This window comes from Chiloscyllium plagiosum, chromosome 20 (genome assembly GCF_004010195.1).
Source record: "Chiloscyllium plagiosum isolate BGI_BamShark_2017 chromosome 20, ASM401019v2, whole genome shotgun sequence".
Classification (NCBI taxonomy): Eukaryota; Metazoa; Chordata; class Chondrichthyes; order Orectolobiformes; family Hemiscylliidae; genus Chiloscyllium; species Chiloscyllium plagiosum.
Genome location: NC_057729.1, coordinates 40,063,169 through 40,069,198, shown reverse-complemented (window position 1 = coordinate 40,069,198; position 6,030 = coordinate 40,063,169). Strand labels below are relative to the sequence as shown.

The window sequence follows — 6,030 nt, the reverse complement described above, 5'->3', positions numbered from 1 at the left end:
AGCACTGCCTTCCTAACCTGCAATCATCTTCCTGACCTCTCCGCCCCCACCCCACTCCGGCCTATCACCCTCACCTTGACCTCCCTCCATCTATCGCATTTCCAAAGCCCCTCCCCCAAGTCCCTCCTCCCTACCTTTTATCTTAGCCTGTTGGACACATTTTCCTCATTCCTGAAGAAGGGCTTATGCCCGAAACGTCGATTCTCCTGTTCCTTGGATGCTGCCTAACCTGCTGCATTTTTCCAGCAACACATTTTCAGCTCTGATCTCCAGCATCTGCAGCCCTCACTTTCTCCTCGCTTTTATACACTGGCATAGCTGAGTTTCTTTAAATTACTCAGTTACAATGTTAACTATGGCATTTAGTTGTATTAAATGACTAAACAATCTGTTGTTTCAGTAAAGAACTTCATCCATCATTTACATGATCCACTTTGAACGGGGTGCAGGATTCATCCCCACCTTGAAACAAAAAATAAATTAATCTGTGTTTGTAACTATGGCATTTATTTGCTGCTCAAATCTACTGATTCACCACATCCACCCTGAACCTCTGATGCTCTTCCTGTCATCTTGGCCACAGGAAGTTCTTTAAAATATGTTTTGCTGACTGGTGAACAGAGAAAATGCTGCTGAATATACAACCAGTTAGTGGTACACTTATCACACAGTTGCTTCAATATTAAAATTGTTTCGTAGAGTCAGAGGGCTTTAAGTGAAACTGCATACAGAAGTCTGGGATGATGAGGTTAATCTGCTGTAATGATCAAGTTTGGACGCATCTAAAATCCTAACCAAAACCAATGTATTACTGAAACACGCAACCACTAAAAATTCCAAAAAACTCCTACTGATTCATTATCATCAGAGCAAGAATGTTTGGACCATGACTTCAGACCACTGCACACTGTACTGCATTGTTCACAGGAAAGTATAACAAATGCTCAAGGACTTTTCTATAGTACTGAATTTCCTACAAACTTCCACATTAGTACCACCCTTTCATGGTGTACACCCTAAACTACAAAGAGTGGAAAACTATGAAGCTTAAAAAGTTGGCAATGGATCCGGTTACGTGTTCAACTCAGTGCCTTATAGTTAAGTGGCAACCGTGCCTTCTGTAGATGCAAAACTTATTTCCATCCAACTTAAAACTTGGCTTTTTTAGAAGTCAAGATTTACACAGCAACGAAATACCACCAGATTTTTAGGTTGGAACAGCGGTGAAATCAAAGCTGTCGGCGGTGTGAAATCCGAAATATTAACACCCCGAACCTTATAGGATGCTCTTGCAATTACATTCGCAACTTCACTTGAGCAACTGGGGCGATGCAGAGATAAGGTGGGGTGGGGGGCGGCGGACTTTGGCCACGGAACTGGAACATGAAACTAACTGACGACTACAAAGAGGGAAAGAGGCGTGCAATGTGGGAGCTTGACAAGACAGCATTTCTTCCCCCTCCCCTCCATACTTTTCACGGATCCACGCCGCCGTCTCTGAACCTGGTGCCATTTAAAGCGGGTGGTGTCGGCGGGGGAAGAGATGGTGTATAGATGAGGGACAACTCCAGAGCACGGCTTTATTTATTTGGGGGAGGGGATTGGGGTAAACCAGGATGTTGTTGGGGGGGGGGGGGGGGAGAAGAGAGAATGATGGACAGGGAAGCCGGCTTCAGTGGAGTCGAGGAACAGGGTCCGGGTTCCCCCCAACTCCCCCTCCCCACTCACTCCTCAGGACAGAGGGAGCATCGATTTTTAAGGGGTTGGCAGAAAAGGATTGATGGCCGGCGCCGTTGATTCGGAGCCGCCGATACGAACATGTCAAAGTTCCGCCTAAAAGGGGGTGGGGTGGGTTGGAAGGGATTTTCCTCCCTCCCAACCTAGCATAAAAGAATATAAAATAAGAGGCCGCTCCCCGGGAGTAAGAGCGGGTTGACGGTGAGGAGCCCGGAACGCCCCGTTCACTCACTCACTCACTCACTCACTGAGACGGCCCGGGGGAGGGGGGTGAGCGGGGAGATAGGTTGTTGTTGTACGCTTTGCCCTGACTGACCGCCCCGCCCAGGCCCGGACCCTCACCTGCCGGCGCCGTCCGTCGCCCAGGGGGGGTTCCGCCGCCTCGTGCGCGTCCGTTACACTGAAGATTCCCAGGCCGCCTAGCCGCGAGCCCGCCATAGCGCCCGCGCGTGCACACACTGTGGCACAGGCACCGGAAGTGACGCGGGGCCCGGCGCGCAGGGGGGCACGCCCATCCCACTCCCCTGCCGGGAGAGCAAAGGCAGCGCGTGTCCTCAGGTGGGAGGCTCCTCCTGGCTGTGTTGGGTGCACTGATACACCCAGATCATTAGACTCTGTCCCTCCTCTCTGCTCAATGCATTGATACACCCAGTGTCTTCTCAAACTCAGCGTCCCTTTGTCTCTGCTCAGTGCACTGACACACCCAGGGACTCCTCAAACTCAGCGTTCCTCCTGTCTGCGCAATGCACTGGCAAAACCAGAGGCTCCCCAACGCACTGACAAACCCAATTACTCCTCAAACTCAGCAACCCTTTCCCCCTGCTCAATGCACCAACACCCAGTATCTCCTCAAACTCCGCAACCCTTTCTGCTCAATGCACCCACACCGTGTCTCCCCAAACTCAGCGTTCCTTTCTCTCTGCTCAATGTACCCACACACCCAGTGTCTCCACAAACTCAGCTTCCTTTTCTCTGCTCAATGCATTGAAACACCCAGTTTCTCTCCAAACTCGGCATCCCTTTCTTTCTACTCGATGTGCTGAAATACCTAGTGTCTCCCCAGAGTCAGCGTCCCTCCTGTCAGCTCAATGCAATAAAACATTCAGAGTCTCCTCAATCTCAATGACCTCCCTTCAGCTTAATTCATTTATTCACTCAGCATCACTTCTCTCTGTTCAATTCATTGGAATTTTGAACCTCCAGCATCTCCATAATCAATGAATCACCCTTCTGCTGAATTCATTGAAATTTCACCACCATCCAAAAGGAAGTCTAAAAATTCTTAAACATTATGACTTGAGGTCTGGCAAAAGCACATTGGTAGGATTTTTTAACTTTTTCCCTGACAAATGTTGTTTAACCTGCTGAGTATTTCCAGTATTTTCTGTTCTTTTTCATACTTCCAGTATCTACATGTCATTACTCATCATTATTAGCCATTATTATAACTATTAGACAGTACACCACTTGATCCTTCTCAAAAGCTCCTCACGCACTATGTTGCAATATGCAGAGGTATAGGGAAAAAGTCAGAGATTAGCACATAGATAAAAGGCCCAGGGATCCAGTATAAGGATAACAGACTGAATGGTTTCTTTCTGCAATAGCATAATTGTGATTCTGCACAGCTAGGCCAAAAGCACAGACATAACACTTGTATTCAGAACGTCAGTTACTATAGTCAGCATGCAACAGACATTGCATCTGTGTGCAAAGCCCCAGGCACTGTGATTTAAAGCACAGAGACATCATGACCACAGTTAAAACATATGTATGCACAGACGTGTTATCAACCTGTAAAGCACTGAGATGGTCATCACAATAAAACTAGTACATATGGACAAAACTCTCAACATCAACATTCAAAGCACAGTATATAATATTAAAAAGTCACATTTAATTATCTCCTTTAATGGTGAAGGGCCACAAGGCCTTTCACCTGAGTGTTTTCAAACAAAACTTGACATGGAGCCTCAGAAGGAGATATTAACATATACATAAGAAAGTAGATTAAGGGGTGTCTTTAAAAAGTATTGAAGTTGAGAGAGAAACCTCCAGAGCTAAGGATCTGTGGGCAGCTGAAAGTATAGCTGTTGACGACGAAGCAGTGAAAATTGGAATGCTTAAAGATTGGGATGCTAAAAGTCCTGAAGAAACGTTGACTTCCCCACCTCCTGATGCTGCCTGGCTTGCTGTGTTCTTCCAGCCTCCTGCCCGCATGCTTACAGATCTGACAGTTTTTGACTAGAAATGGTTACAGAGATAGAGATAAGCAAGGCCTTGGCAGAATGAAAATGAAGGTTTAAAAGGGGTATTGGCTCATTATTTAAAAAGAAAAAGAGTGCAAGGGTAGAGAGAAAAGAGAAGAGAGCCAGACCGGCTAAAATGTTGCAAGCAGCCAGAGCATGCATAAGGGTTTGATTATGATGGAACTATTCCATGATTCTATCAGGTATTCCAGGACCAGAAGCCAATACAGATCAGTGAGAATAGGGGAGGAACTGCTGAGGGTTAGAATCGAGCAACAAAGCCTAGCAAAAAGATTGCACAGCCTTCCAAATGCAACGCCACATAGCTGACCCAGTTGAGAAAATAAAGTTAACCAGGCTAACACATAGATACAGCATGCATGTGCAAAGTTCAGGTACTCCAATCTAAATAACACAGATAATGCAATAAAGCATTATTGCTACTGTTAAAAGTGCAGCAGAACAGAAATTTACATGTAAAGTCTCCAACTTTACGCACCACATAAGAATACAACAGACACCGCTTACATTTCCATAATGCTTTTAACGTGAAATAGATATTTCAAGGTAATTCACAGGTGAGAGAAGGAATTTGTGTCAAGCCTTAGGAGTTTAGCAAAAGCAGCATAGCTTGGTGGAGAACATAGCTTTGACAAAGTCTTTAAAAGTGAGGAGAGAAGTCGAGCAGTTTGCGAAAGGAGATCCACAGGATAGAATTGACGCAATTAAAATCACTACCATTAAATATAAATTGGGTTGGTGGGGGGTGTAAAGGTAAAATAAGAGAGAAGAAAAAGAAAGGAAAGGCAGGAATTTCAACCAGAACCAGCATCAACATGTGTCTGAATTGCTTTGTAAAGTAAAAGCTGTGTGTGTCTCATAAACTATTGCCTGGTTGATAAGTATTGCTCTAATGTATAACTTAATAAATCCTCTTAATTTGTTCCATTCAAACTACTCTCTGCCAATGTGTCAAGAAACCAAGTAAAGGATCAAGAGATTTACAGAATCTTAAACACGGCAAAAGTAAATGGTTGGAAAATCCTCTGGTGACTTCCACACCTGAATTGCTAATAGATACTATTTGCATGTGATGCTTCACCATGTTTTTCACAGAATCCCTACAGTGTGGAAACAGGCCCTTCGGCCCAACAAGTCCACAACCACCCTCCAAAGAGTATCCCACCCAGACCCATTCCCCTACTCTATTACTCTACATTTACCCCTGACTAATGCACCTAACCTACACATCCCTGAACACGATGGGCAAATTTGCACAGGCGAAAATGAGGACTGAGAAGTTGGAGATTAGAGTTGAGAGTGTGATGCTGGAAAAGCACAGCAAGTCAGGCAGTGTCCGAGGAGCAGGAGAATCGCGTTACAGTCGAAAACCTCATCAGACAATTTAGCACTGCCAATTCACCTAACCTGCACACCTTTGTATTATGGGAAGAAACCAGAGCACCCAGAAGAAATCTGCGCAGACACGGGAAGAATGTGCAAATTTCACACAGGCCCAAGGTTGGAATTGAACCCAGGTCCCTGTTACTGTGAGGCAGCAGTGCTAACCACTGAGACACTCCCCCACCCCTAATGTGAATGCATTATTGCAAAATCCAGCAAACTTCTTGTTCATAGCCAAACAATGTATTCAATTCATGTACAAGTCATATTTTAAAAGTTAATTTTAATAATTAGATGCAAAATTTATGTTTCATTTCCTCCAGTAGCTCTGCCAATACTGTCAACATAGGATGGAGTCAAACAGTCGAAGACATCTTTCAATCTAAGCTGTGTTTTTGATTGCAGCTGGGACAATGAAACGTGTTCAGCAATTCACTTCTACAGTATTCAACCCGGGAAAATGTAACCTCATATCCCTTACATTTAAGCTAACCCACGTATGAAAATTTTCCACTTTTTTGTTTGAGTGGGAAAGAGTATGTTAGGTGTCATTCCACTCCCACCACTGAGAACTGTATCCAATCACCTGCTAATCAGCTGATTAGGAGCTGATTAGAACATAGGTGAGCTACTTGACAAA

At 44.9% G+C, this 6,030-nt stretch overlaps 1 protein-coding gene across 2 annotated transcripts in view; it reads right to left on the bottom strand.

The window, feature by feature from the left end:
• Positions 1 to 6,030, bottom strand: part of LOC122560192 (disks large-associated protein 4-like) — a 589,090-nt gene that overhangs the window by 45,893 nt on the left and 537,167 nt on the right. The window lies entirely within an intron of this gene.